This window comes from Sminthopsis crassicaudata, chromosome 3 (genome assembly GCF_048593235.1).
Source record: "Sminthopsis crassicaudata isolate SCR6 chromosome 3, ASM4859323v1, whole genome shotgun sequence".
NCBI classification, from domain to species: Eukaryota; Metazoa; Chordata; class Mammalia; order Dasyuromorphia; family Dasyuridae; genus Sminthopsis; species Sminthopsis crassicaudata.
This window is the reverse complement of record NC_133619.1, coordinates 401,767,418-401,782,421: the sequence shown is the minus strand read 5'-3', so window position 1 is coordinate 401,782,421 and position 15,004 is coordinate 401,767,418. Positions and strand designations below refer to the sequence as shown.

General features: G+C 37.8%; 1 protein-coding gene across 10 annotated transcripts in view; it reads right to left on the bottom strand.

Moving 5' to 3' along the window:
- Positions 1 to 15,004, bottom strand: part of GRAMD1B (GRAM domain containing 1B) — a 314,117-nt gene that overhangs the window by 179,042 nt on the left and 120,071 nt on the right. For 2 of the 10 annotated variants that reach the window (XM_074302722.1, XM_074302724.1), the window contains exon 1: positions 5,996 to 6,316. The exons of 7 other annotated variants lie outside the window; for them this stretch is intronic. The gene's annotated coding sequence lies outside the window, so the exon portion shown is untranslated. Of the gene's footprint in view, positions 1 to 5,995; positions 6,317 to 9,978; positions 10,098 to 15,004 lie in introns of those variants that run through there. One more of the 10 variants, XM_074302723.1, reaches the window with a different exon arrangement.

Below are 15,004 nucleotides of genomic sequence, written 5' to 3'. Positions count from 1 at the left end.
TGGCAAGTAGCCCAATATATGTTAAACATAAACATAAACATTTTAAAGAAAAGTTTGAGTTCCAAATTTTCTCCCTTCTTCTCTTCCTAAGGTGGTACTTAAACAATTTGATATAGGTTATATACATTCTTCAGCATTTTCTTAAGTCAAAATAATAAAGCAAGCCCTGATTTGGAGGTTTGTCTATTTCCAAATTATAACAATAGATTCCAAAGGAATTGGTTCCAGCACCTCCTTTGCCAAGATCAATAACAAGCCAAAGAATTAGAAAAAATCTTGTAATCTTAACAGAGAACCAGAGAAAATCATTGATAAAACAGAGCCCAAAGAGGCTACTCAAATCTTTTCCTCATTTAAAGATCAACTCACAGGGGTACCAACCTTCTTCCACTACAGTAATGACCACTTTGTCTATAAGACATTATACGGTTTTTTTGTTTGCAACTCTCTTTCATATTCACTCATTTTGACTCTTATAATTATTTGTTGAATAGGTTTTTTACCATGTTTAACATATATTGGATTACTAGTCATCTAGGGAAGAGGGAGGGGGAAGGGACGGAAAATTTGGAACACAAGGTTTTGCAAGGGTTAATGTTGAAAAATCCATGCATATGTTTTGAAAATAAAAAGCTTTAATAAAAAAATATAATTATTTGTTGATGTGTCTTGTTTCCATGCTCCACTTAGAGGAGGCATGGTACAGGGTATTTAGAATGCCAGAGGACAGGAATAGTTGAATTCAAGTCCTGCCTCTGATATCTCCTACCATATTGTTGACTGCCAGGTTTTTTAATCTGTAAAATGGGTATCATAACACTTTTATGTACTCCCTATCTCCTACCAAAAAAATTTGTTGTGAGATAGGACTCAAATAAAATAACTTATATCAATGCCATTATTGCTACTAGAATTCAAGGAAGCTTGAGAAAGAAGGGCAGGGACAATATATTACATAAATTGTATCTACTCTAGCTACCCCACCAGAATTCTGCACATAGTTCAAGTTTAATTAAATTACTCCTAACCCACTAGATAGGATTTTCAGGGACTTTAGTCTCTGCTCCTCAGCCATGAAACTACAGGGAAGTACCAGCAGAAGTCAACTAGACAATGCCCCTTGTCCCTTAAGAAATACAATTCTGCCACCAAGGAATGTGAACATACCTAATGTGTCCCTTGAACCTGAACAGATCAGAGCTTAGGAATATCAAATCATAAAATCTGAGGCAGAGACGAGCCCAAAAGGTCATGTACTCTCTCATCCTACCTCCAAGCACGGACACATCGCTGATCACTGTTGACAGGTCAGAATGTCTTCCTGTGCTGAATTATTTCTTCCTCTTTGAATTCTGGAATTTGCCCTTTACCCAGATCACAGAATGTTAAAACTGGAAGAGACTTCAGAAATTACCCTTATTTTATGGCTAAACAAAACTAAGACTTAGAAAGGAAAAATAACCTGCCTTGAGGTCAAGCCCATAATAAATAATAGGGCCAGATTCTGGCCCAGGTCCAGTAAAGTCAGAACCAGTGTCCCGATTTCCTATACCTCTTCTCAGGTAGGAGATAAGCTGGTGGAGGAAAGCAGATAACAAAGGAATAAAGAAGTAGGCAAATTGTTCTTTGTAGCTGAGGGGGGTGAATAAGAAATGCTAAGAAAAATAATAGCTGACATTTATAGAACACTTAAAAGCTTTATAAAGGGCTTTACATATTTAATCTCCCTAGATCCTCCTTCCAAGGCTCAGGTGTGGGTATTATTATCCCGGTTTTATAGAGAAAAAAAACTAAAACTCAGAGAGGTTAGAAGACTTACGCTTGGTTACACAGCTACTAAATGTCAGAAATATGATTTCATCCCCAGTTTCTCTTAATCCCTTATCCTATATCACACTGAAAAGAAAGACTTTTGGGGTGCCTGGTATCTTACACAGTAGGTCTAGGAATTCTCAAAATCTCCCCCAGAAAAAATCACTATCTATTTGGACACAGCACTGATTGATCATTCTCAAAAAGCTGAAACAACCTCCCAGCTCACCACAATTTAATGTTTTATAGGGATGAGGTGCTAGGTCACTGTGGGGTGGGCAGAGAGAGCCTGAAGTTCTGGTAACATTTCTCCCTGAGGCAAGCAGAGAAGGGCCTTGATGAGGATCAGCTCAGACTTACATACAGTTCATCGCTGTGAAGGTCTTGGGTAATCCCACCTTACTGTATCCCATCATAAAGCCAAGCTATGTCAACCCCCACCTCAGGTTAAATTTCCCTCATAATTCTGCCCATGGCCTCCCCCCATCTTTGCTGATTCCCTTTTGGGTCAGCATCTTTCTCCTCTCCCCTCCTCCATGCCTTGTTAAAACTAACTCAGCCTGCTAGTCAATGGAAGACTCCCACCTCAAGGTATATGCTCTTTCTCCTGGTTAATTGTGAGTTCCACTAGGAAACTTGTCTTTTCCTTGATAACTATCTGCTCTCAACTCTATTTCATATTTACCATTCCTGGTGCCTATTGTGTCTCTTTATTTTGTCTATAACCACTTTTCACAAAGAAACCTATCTTTTGGTCAAAGAAAAAGGCCACTGTGAATTCATTTCCTAACTGAACCGCAATATTTGCTGTCTATCTCAATCTCATCAGTAGACTTCAGAAGTCCATCTCCTTGTCCAAAAGAGAAAAGTCTTAACCCGTCCCAGAAAGATGTCTATCATGTCTTTATAAATTTTAATTACAACTTTCTTAGGTTGCCCAACATCAGTTTCACTATACCCTTTGATTTAGGTCATCTCCCTTACCATGCTGTTGTCACCTCTTTATTATGTCTGCTAATTATATTCTCAGCCTAAGAGACAACAAGGATAACTTTACTTTCTGCCCTTTCCTTTTTTTAAGTCACCTTTCTTTAACAACAACCAAAAAAACCTCAAACCCATATGCTTTCTAACAAATAAGGAAAGACCCCTCAAAAAAAAAAAAAAAGATTGAACATGAAATTATAACTTGTTACAGTTTGTTTTTTAAAGTGCAATTGAATTTTAATAGGTAGTAACAAAATTGTCAATATTTGGCTCATGTATCCTTTTGAACTGTTTTGATTTACTCTTTTTTTTTATTTGTTCTTTCCTTTTTTTTTTTTTTTTTTTTCCATGTCATGCATCAATCACTTCCAAGTAAATCAATGTTCACACTCCCATCTCCTTCTAAAAATACATGTTAAGAAAAACAAAGCAGCAGGTTGGACGTGAAAATGTATGTCTCATTCTGTACTTCTAATTGTCCATCATACTCCCTGCAGAGGCATATTTCAAAGAAACATGTTACCTCCCCAAATGACAACCTTTTCAAGCCAGTCTATGAACAGACAAGAACAGGAAAACGTCACCTAGTCCAGTCCTAAACCATCAGAGACTAGATACCACAATGCTCAGGAAAGCTACTTTTCAGTAGCTAGTTTGCATATAATTAAGTCTTATTAATACTGTCTTTCATGTGCACCAAACAATTAGTTTGAGCTGGAAGGGCCCTTGGCCAACTAATACACAAAGAATGGGGATGTCTTTTTTCTAATGATACTTGGTCTCTGCTTCTAATTGGCTCTGCTGACACTCCCTAAAGTTCAGTTTCAATTATCCATTCTAGCTTGCAGAATACCTTAAAACCAACTAGTCTCACTGAAGCAACCGATGTCTTGAAAAAATCGTGTACATTGTTTTTGTTCAGTTGTGCCCAACTCTTCTTGACCTCATTTAGTGTTTTCTTTCTTTCCTTTCTTTCTCTTTCATGGCATTCCCAGCTACAGAGTTCTTTACCAAAGTGGAGAACTATAGTTCTAAAAATATCAGATTTTTTTTCAACACTTGATAAGTTTTGCTAAACTATTTTTTTCCTCTTTTAAAAAATTCTTATAAGGCATGGCTAACTCAAAAAGGGATGAAAATATTGGGAAATATAAGTGTTACAAACAAAAGATATTAAAAATTAATTTCAAAATTTAGTACCTATGTATGCAATGCAGTGTAAGGTAATAATACAAAAAAACACAGATATTGTCTCTGACCTCAAACTGGTTATAGGACGAACCTTCTAACTAAACAAACTAGTTTAGAAATAATCTCATTTTATTTTGGGATGCCTGGTATCTTACACAGTAGGTCTAGGAATTCTCAAAATCTCCCCCAGAAAAAAATGTTTCTCCTGCCTGGCCCAAGGTACTAAAACCTACCAGTCTAGCCTTCCAGGACACAACTTTCTCTCACCCAAAGTTCATATCTCATCACTCAGGATGTACCAACTCTCATTTCTATCTTTGTTTCGTTCTTAGTTTCTTCTTATTTTCCCAACATTACCTGATGGCACCTTCAGATGTGGAAAAGAATAGAAACTTAAGTCAATTAATTTAGCCCCTTATATTAAAAAAAAACAAAAAAAAACAAAAAAAATGGTATTAGGGAAGAGAGGAATTTGAAACTCAAGCAGCTAAAGATAAGATCCTTTTTAATTTTCTGGCTTCCAAATTCAACAAAAGACCGCATATAAGAGCTAAATAAAGTTTATTTCTCTCAAGAAGTATTTAGAGATTTTTCACAAGTTAAGAATCCCTCATCCACAGTGAAATTTGTATATTCTCCCTCAATAGTCATACATAAAACCACACCTATCCCATGCTAGCTCTCCAAATAGTTTCTAAGTCTGGTGAGTAAGAAAACTGGTTGTAAAAAAGTTCCATTTTAACTAGCTCCAACGACTCTCATTTTAATAAAAGCCTCTATCTGCACTAACTGCCTCCTTGCTCCATCCCAGTTTGAACAATTAAGTCTTAGGAACCACCGCAAAGGGTAAACACAAATTAACTAGGTCATTTAATGGTAAACTCTGCAGCACCTACAGAGAGAGAAAATGCTGGCTAGAGGTGGAATACCTGATCATCAGGCCTATTACAGGTCTGACCAAACCCTTGGGGTAATGAAATTCCAAAGGGGAAGTCTATTCCTCCCCACTAGAAAAATGCCTCCTGGCTCTTCTGAGAATCTTCTTAAATGAGCCCAGAATATTCAGACGAATGTCCAGTCAGACTATCAAGTCCCTGAGGCTACATTCTCCCAATAAATCAGCTTATGGTCCACGCCTTCTTGGCTGCCCTCTGGGTCACTTTATCTCATAGTATCTTTTTCCCCAACCGTTTCCCCAGACTGAGGGTTTCTCCTAATCCCATTATGTCTCTGGTGTCTCTTTTCAAAACCCATTTCTCCTCCTTATACTAACTACTAACTAATCCCTTTTAGGATTTAGCCCACCACCTAAGGACACTCTAACCTCATGGAGTATTTCCTTTCTACTGGATAACTGCAAGTTCTACTGGGAAACCAGTGTTTTCCATCAGTAATTATTAAAACTGCTTTCCTTAAAATGAATACAAGGGATAATGTTATTAAAAAATTACTCATGCATATATACTGTCAAAAAAAAATTTATAATTATAAAATAAAAGAAAAAGAAAAAGAAAACTGCTTTCCTTGGTAGGTATATGTTCTTCCAATTCTATTTCATATTTACCATTCCTGTTGTCTATTGTATCTCTTCATTTTGTCTGTAACAAGTTCTCTTAAATAAACTTTTGACCAAAAAAAAAAAAGAGAGAGAGAATTCTTCCCATGACCAAACCCCACCATCTGGTACGGACATTAGCCATATCAAATCTAAATCTACTATCTCTTATTGCTATAAATGAGAAAGCTGAAGCCTTGATTCTCCAAAGTTCCCACATGTAACATAGTAGCAAAGTTGAGATTTGAACTGGGATCCACCCTACAGGGAGTTCTCCTTCTTCTGGCTTTCTGCAAACATCCCTTCCTTTCTACCCCCCATTTTTCTTCAGTATGAAAGGAAATAAATTCTACTCTTGCCATGCATAACCACATAAGAACAAAATAGATTAATATTAATAGAATAATAGCACTTATTTACTATCCCCTTTGACAAGCTTCTAGTACTTACCTTGGGGAGCACACATCCTTCAAGTTGGGAACTGCACAATTATATCATTTCTCCTTCACCTTAAACATTTCTTTGAAATTTCTCCTAGACTCCTTTCTCATCCAAATCTCTCCAGCCTCAAGTGTCCTTACTTCCTTTCCCAGTCCCAGGTCCTACCTGTCAAACATTCCACCCAGCCTTGCCCTTTCTACCCCCAACCTACTGGATACTGATAGTTGGAAAATTTCCTTCCTCCTGTGTAAAAAAAAAAAAAAATCACAAAAGGAAAGAGCTTTCAGCAGCCCTTCCTCTTCCAGATGTGCCCAGCTACCAAGAAACTGGCTGAAGTTCAATCTCAGATGATTTCACCCATCAGGGGGAGGGGCTGATAAGCAAGGAAATGTCACCTCAGAATGCTCCAATTGGCTGTTTTCCTTAATGAGCAGGGCCTCAAGCTCTCCTGCAGGTGAAATGGCCCTCCTCTCCAGGTTAATTGTGGCAACTACTTCCCTTCGGGATTTTTAATTCGGTTCCATTAAACAAATATTTATTAAGATACTACTATATGATAGTTAAAAGATGACTTCCTTTCAGTATTTTTAGTTTAGTTCCATTAAACAAATATTAATTATAATACTACTATGTGACAGTTAAAAGATGAAACAGTCCCTTCTACCTTCACTAAATGCAGAAGAGGAAAATATGAAATTTATATAAATGAGTATCTTATAAGATATAACCAGTCAGGAAGAAGTGGGTAGAGTCCTAGAATCAGAAAGACTTGTTAGCCACATGAATTCAAATAGGACCTCAAACACTTACTAGCTGTATGGTTCTGGATAAGTCACTTAAGCCCACTGTCTCCCTCAAAAATTTGCCTCTACTTCCAAAAAAGGCAGGCTGAAGTATGTACTTTATCCCATAGTCAATTGGGAGCCAATGAAAGTTCTGTAACCAAATAAACATGTCAGAAAGAAAACTGTGGCAGCCATATGAAGAGGGACTAAAGAGCCTGGAATCAAAGTTCGGTTAGGAGTCTAGATCCAAGGCCTCTAAGGCGGCTGCTCTGGGGCTGAGGGTGAAGCAAAGGATGCCCTTCCCTCAGAACTTAACTGGAGACCAAGATAGATCACTAATACTGTTCAAAGGACAGGGAGGCTAAGGGAAACCCCACTTCTTGCTCATGTTATTTCTCAAAGGGGAGAAGCCTAAGGAAGAACAAAAAGTGGGAAGGGATAGGGATAGGGGGGAGGAACAGAGGATATATTTAGAGGGTGAATGTGGACCACCCAAACCAGCCTGGCAGCCAAACTCACTCAAAAACATTTTCTAATGTTGCTTGCAACCCCAGTTCCACCCCCAAACATTGTTTTTAGTTTTAGTTCTAAAGGTGACAAACTCATAGTTGAACACAACTTTTGTTTAACCAGGAAGAAAAAATGAAGAGTCCTCAAATTAAACTTCTGACTGGAGGATGAATGGATGTCCATCAGTTGGAGAATGGTTGGGTAAATTGTGGTATATGAAGGTTATGGAATATTATTGCTCGGTAAGAAATGACCAGCAGGAGGAATATAGAGAGGCCTGGAGAGACTTAAATCAACTGATGCTGAGTGAAATGAGCAGAACCAGAAGATCACTGTACACTTCAACAACAATGCTGTATGAGGATGTATTCTGATGGAAGTGGAAATCTTCAACATAAAGAAGATCCAACTCACTTCCAGTTGATCAATGATGGACAGAGGTAGCTGCACCCAGAGAAGAAACACTGGGAGGGGAATGTAAATTGTTAGCACTAATATCTGTCTGCCCAGGTTGCATGTACCTTCGGATTCTAATGTTTATTGTGCAACAAGAAAGTGATATTCGCACACATGTATTGTACCTAGACTATATTGTAACACATGTAAAATGTATGGTATTGCCTGTCGTCGGGGGGAGGGAATAGAGGGAGGGGGGGTAAATTGGAAAAATGAATACAAGGGATAATATTATAAAATATATATATATATATATAATAAAAAAAAAAAAAAAAAATTAAACTTCTGGCCCTTAGTCAATTTTCCTGGAAATTACTGTTGGAGAGAGCAGGATTGGCAGCAGAGGGTAAGCCTTGGGTCTCTTAGTTATGGCGGTATGTTGCATCCTCATCAGACCATCTCCTACTATTCTTTGGCAGCTTTCTGGTGATTTCTGTCATCCTTCAAGAGCAGACAAAAGACAATGTTTGGATAACCCTAAGCATGGAAGAGTGAATCAGGACCCAGAAGACCAGGCTTCTAGACTCAACCTTTCTACAACTAGTTTCACTTTTCCTGTGATTAAACACTTAGGCCCTCTACATGATTATAAAGTCACAGTACTGGTCCACATGACCAGTAAGGAGTCTTGATTTTGGGATTTTAAAACCCAGGCTCTCCCAAAATAAGCTTAGCAACCCCCAGAGAGAAACTAAACTTTGAAGTCCCTATTGGCCTCTAGGCCATGAATCTTTGCTTCCTTCAAAGTTTTTATTCCAGAAAAAGAATTATGTAAGTCCGTTGGAATCAGGGGAAGGGCAGGAGTTACAAATGACAGAACTGAGGAAAAATTGAAACAAGTCCCCCCAACATTTTATTTTTAATTTTAATGTTTGTATTTTTATTTTTTATTTATTTTAGAAAATATTTTTGAGTGATTTTGGCTGAGCATTCTGATTTCTCTGTCTTTACACCTTTTCCTTCTGAATACCTCCTTTTTTTCTTTTTTTCCTTCTTGCTTTTCTTCTTCCTTATGCCTCTTCCCTTTCCCAGACCTAAACAACTCCCTCTAATAGTCCCTTTTATAAGAATGGACTTTTTCACCTTCTCCCTCCTCCAGAAACTTCCCCATTCATTCCAGCTACCTTTCTGAACATGTCCCTGATTTTAGTTCCCAAACCTGTCCAACTTTAAACTATACAATACACCCCAGTTTCTTAAACTGTAGTTCATGATCCCCCAAATGGGCTCTTATAACTGAACGTGGAGGGTCATGCAATTGTAAATTATCAGTAAATGTTAGATTTATAAACCTATTTTATACATCTATATACCCAGTATCATGTAAAATTTTCTCCAGTGATAAGGGATTGTTAATGGAAAAAAGTTTAAGAAGCCCTGGTGCCTCCTCTCCCCTGGTCAAAGGCATATAATATAAAGGATTAACATTGCCCCATTCCTGTCATTATATAGTATCTACTTCTATTCTCCCCCCAAATCCAAAAGCATCCCCAGAAAGTAGCCTGCCCTGCCTTAGCCCTCCCAGGTCTCCTTTCCAGGAGACCAGTTTTTTGCCAACAAACTCTTCAATCACAGTGGGACCTCAATCAGACTCAACATATACATATGATATAATGCCAGGGGTGTACAGAGAAAAGAGCACTGGATTTGGAATCAACAGCCTGCATTTAAATATTGTCTCTGCTATTACTACCTGTGTGGCTCCTTCCCTCTGAGTCTCTGTAGAAGTAGAAGTAATCTCCAAGGTCTTTTCCAGCTCTGATACTATGAACCTATAACTAAATGATGATCCCTTTTAGTTTTATAATTGTGTAATTCCAGTGGCAGTTAGATGGAAGATGCACAGAAGCACACACATAAAATGTACTCTGATGCACTCACACATTCACAGTGATCCAATCAATAGCAGTATTCGCAGCTTATTCTCCAGATAAGCAATTATAGGAAGGAGGCTTGTGAAGTAACCTATACAATGCAAATAATCCACTCACAAAATCAGGAACTAAAAAAACCACAGCATCTGCCTCGATAAAAAAGGGATGCTCTTTCTTCTTCCATTTACACATCTCCCCATTTCTAGCCCTGCTTCAGAGGCCCAAGTAAGCACCTTATTCTGAGAGTCAATTGTAAAAACTAAAAAACATCCCAAGTGGGGTGTTCTTCCTACCCTAGCAACCTTCACCAGCCCCACTCTTTCACCCCTGATGCAATATTCAGGATTTAAAGCTTGAGCCAGCAAACCTGCACAGGCTTCAGGAAACCCCAGCTCTGTTCTGACTCTGCTGGCCGGACAGCATTCAGGGAACTGCTTCTGCCTTCTAGCCTCCTGGCTCAAAACCAGAGTGATATCGCAGGAGTTAATGTTAAACTAAAATCCTCTCTCTACTGGAGCTTTAACTTCAGGCCTTGCCCATATTTCCCAATCAGAATTCTCCCTCCATCTTCTGTCACAGTTCAGCGCTTACCCAGATGGGTGACAGAAAACAAGATAATGTGGTCTTTCTCTTAGGTCTTTCTCTCTCTCCTTCTACTCAAGTCAAAAGACGACTTCGTTCAAACTTGGTACCTACTTCCTCGTCATCAAGGAGTCTGTGGTTGAGACTGAAAAAGGAGGCAGGCCCCGCCATGAGCTCGCAGGAGAAGGAGATGCTCTTAACTTGACTGAGGTTACATGTTTTCCAAGAACAGTGTGAAAGACTGCTCTTGGTTCACAGCTCCTTCTAAATCTACAGATACTAATATTTCTCCTCCTTTTCCTGACTGAAATTGAACAAGCAGTTTATACTCACTGCCCTCATTTTTTTTTCTCTCCACTTATTTCCATCAGTTTTGTATGATAATAATAGGTAAAGTATTGAAAATGAAGTCAATAAAAATAAGATTTCAATCTCATCTCTAATATTTATTAGATGTGTGATCTGAGGCTCAATTTCCTCACATGTAAAATAGAGATAACAGAAGGTGATTGAGAGGCCTTCCAGGACTATTGAGGCTTAAATGAAATACAAATACAAATGAAATAAATACAAAGTTCTTTGCAAAACTTAAAGTACTACATAAATCTTTATGACTGTTATTTTCTATCTCATCCATTATTTGAAACTATTTCTTAGAGACCACTGATGACCTCCAATTTCCTGTTCTTAAAACCTTTTCTCAGTCTTCATCAACCTGCAAAGTAACAAAAGCTATTTTGGGGGACTGAAGTATATGTGATTAACATTGTTTACAACTTGAGATCTTTGAAACATTTAGTACAACTCAAACCCCCTGCACCTGGCTGGGTGGGCCACCTCATCCTGTATTTTTATTCCTTACAGTTAACTACCCAAGTAAGAACTAATTCAGCCGGTGACACCTGGCCCAAAAATCTGTATAAATATGAAATCTTTTGTCTAGCTTGCTGTTAGACCCTTAAATAAGCCTGGCTCACTATTTGTGATAAAATCTGTCTTACCTAAGAACTGATTTGCTCCCTGAAATTCTTTTTATGAGACCCCAACTGATCCTAATCAATCCTCATCAATCAACTTTAATCTTTCTGCCATATCTAGAATCCCTCAAAAAATATTTCCACACTTCTAAAGCACTACATTTTCCAGAATCTGACTCAATCTCTCTTTTTATTGAATTCCTGGCTTCTTTCCTCCTGTTGACTAACTTTACCACGGCTTACTTCTTGGCCCTTTGCTTTTTCTTTACTTTCTTCTTATATAAACTCTAGACATTCTCATGGCTTCAGAGATTGCCCCTACTCTAATGATTCCCAAATCTACCTCTTTTAGTCTTATCCTATTACCCAAGTTATATTTCTACATTTACATTCTACATTAATTTGACTGAGGTACAGTGGCTATGGGAATGGAGAGAAAAGGAGAAATTACAGATACAAGAGATGTTACAGAGATCAGGACTTGGTGACTGAAGATTGTGAATAATCTCATCACCTCAATCCGGAATTATTACATGAATCTTTCTGATTCCAGATGGGATGCTCTGTTTCCTGAACCAACTAGCTGCTACTAAGTCAATTAGTGGGGAATAAAAAATGAGGACTAAGGTAGTGAGTTCTCTATAAATACAGGTATTCAGGAAGAGACCAGATAATTATGTAGCCAGGAATCTTGGAACTAGTGTGTGGTCACTGGATATGGGAGTATATTGTCTATTGAGTAAATGCTTCTTGTCTGATTAATATTGACTTATATGAACTAATAGCAAGTAAGTTATTCATTCCATGTTGAGCTCCCTTTTCTGTGGGATTGGAATTTGAAAGATCATGAGATTAATTTGGTTATAAAAGAAAACAATTTGTCTCTTTATTCTCTAGCAATCAGCTATCCAGCTGGAGATACACCCCTCTCACCACCACCTCCAACATGCACACATACCTATCTCTCCCCCACAAACACATCACTATACAGAGAAACATACAAATTAATGCAAATTATGTAATAAAATCTGAGCCTCAGTACTATGTACCTATGAAATCAAGATAAAATCAGAGCATGATCCAGGTTCACTAGGGATGGGATCTTGAAAATGCTTTTAGATGACTGGAAGTAAGATGGGAAGAGCCACAGATGGACATGGAGATGAAAAAAAAAAATCTATGACAACAAGATATGCTTCTTAGGCCATCACCACAACTACTTTAAATGAACATGGTCAGTAAGAAGTTAAGGACATCAGATATCTGTTAGTTCCATGAATCAGAAGGGCAAGAGGCAGGAGTAAAGTCCCATCTGATTGACTTAAACATGTCTTAGCTATATGTATTACCCTCTGCATTAGCTTTGAAATCTCCAAACAGACTAATATTGAGTATTAGAAATGGAAAAAAAAATCTATAGATAACTTAGTTCAACCACCTATTCCCTTTTTAAAGACAAAGGAACTTAGCATCAGATAAATTGGAAATCTCATTCTATGGCACATTCCCAATTATAACAATGTGACTGACCCCTAGTCTTTGCTAGCACTCCACACTGCCTCCCTATTTTAAGATTCTAAGAGAAGGAATTGTTTGGTTTTTGGTTGGGCATTATAAAGTGAAAGGTCAAGAAATAATAATTTAATTTAATAACAAATAATAATAATATTTAATAATAATTCAATAATTTTCTCTTGTATCACTGTCAATGACCAACACAATGCCATTCTAATAAGTCAGCAAGTTTTATTAATTCCACTTTGAAAATGTCTTCCTATATGCCAAGTATTGGATTAAGCATTTTTATAAATAATTGTCCTTTTGGTCCTCTCAACAGATCAGGGAGAGAGGTGTTACTATTATTCCCATTTATCAGTTGAGGAAACTGAAGTCAAATGACTTACCCAAGAATATACAGCTAGTAAAATCACTTGAGTCTAGATTTGAACTCAGGGAATTCCTGACTCAAGGCCCAATTCTTTGCCCATTCTATCATGTTAGCTTTCCATTTAGTCTCCCTACCTTCTAATTTCTATCTTTTTACTCCCAATGGCTACCTATTACTTTCATGATAAACAGTGGATAAAATCTGGAAGACCCCAGTTCAAAACCATGCTCAGACACTTATTAATTCAGGGCTAGTCATTTAATCTGTTTTCCTCAGTTTCTTCAAGTATAAAATGGAGATAATGATAGCACCTACTTTGCAGAGCTGTTGCTTAAGGATAAAATGAGATAATATTTGTAAATAGTGCTTAGCAAAATGCCTGGTACATGGAAGGTCTTCCTTGCTGTTCTGTACATTGCTTCTATTTCCATTCCTAAGCCCAAGCATCTTCATTTGCTGAAGGCATCAAATGCCTCCTCATTCCACCTGGCTTCCCAGACTTCCTTTGAATCATAGCCAAAATCTTATCTGCATAAAGTACTCCTTCATGCTATTGCATCAGATAGCTGGTTGTGCAATGGCTAGTGTTCAGCTCCTTGAAATCCTGAGTTAAAATCTAACCTTGGACACTGATTCGCTATGTAACCCTGGGCTAATCACTTAACTTCTATTTGCTCCAGTTTCTACAAATATTAAATGGAGATGATAATAGTAGCACCTGCTTCAAAGATTGTGAGGATCAAAAGAAACCATATTTGTAAAAGCACTTGATATACAGTAGCTACAATATAAATGCTTATTCCCTTCTCCCAGTGCCTTCCCTCTTGAGATTATCTTCAATTTCTCTATGTCTCTGTCTGTCTCTCTTCTTTCTATCTCTCCATATCTCTGTCTCTGTCTCTTTTTCTCTCTTTCTGTCTCTGTCTCTCTCCTCTCTGTGTATCTGTCTCCTTTCTCTCTGCCTCTTTTTCTCTCTCTGTCTCTCTTTCTCCTTTCTTTTACTCTTTCTCTCCAGCTCTGTCTCTCTCCTCTCTGTGTATCTGTCTCCTTTCTCTCTGCCTCTTTTTCTCTCTCTGTCTCTCTTTCTCCTTTCTTTTACTCTTTCTCTCCAGCTCTGTCTCTCTCCTCTCTGTATATCTGTCTCTTTTCTCTCTGCTTCTTTTTCTCTCTTTCTCTCTGTCTCTCTGCTCTCTCTCTATGTATGTATACATATGTAAGTGTATATATTCATATATATGTATAAGTATATATGTGTGTGTGTGTGTGTGTGTGTGTGCAAATATGTGTGTGTGTATTGTTTGTATATTACTACCTTCCTCTGTTAGATTGTAGGCTCCTTGAGGGCATGGCCATGTTTTTGTGTTTCTTTGTATCTTAGTGCCTGACACATAGTTAATACTTAATAAATGATTGCTGACTGAATGACCCTATGGAACCTTTTGCAATCCTGCCAGCTAGAAGGATTTTTGCTCATCTCTGTACTTCCACATCACTTTATTAATGCTTATCTTGGCACTTAATCCCTTTCCTTCTTGTATTGTGCTTATTTGTATATCTCCTTAACAGATTGTAAACTATTAGAAGGGAAGATGAATCATGGGACTTCAGAGTTGGAAAGGACCTCATAGTTCATCTAAACAGGATTCTGAACCCAAGGACCATGCATCCCCATGATATTTGTGGATAGTTTTCAGGGGATCTGTGAACCTAGGTGGGGGAAAAGTTACAGCTTCGTCTTAACTAACTTTTGGCTTTCTTTGTGATCCTATGTAATTAATTTTATACATTTGTAGCATTATTCATCAGATTGCCCAAGGGGTCCATGACATAAGAACTCCTGGATTAGATGGACTAACCTAAACTGTGGTCCAATTTACACTTCAGTGTAAATCTCTTCTACATAATTCTTGATAAGTGGTCCAGTGGTCCTCTGCATCTTCAAGGAA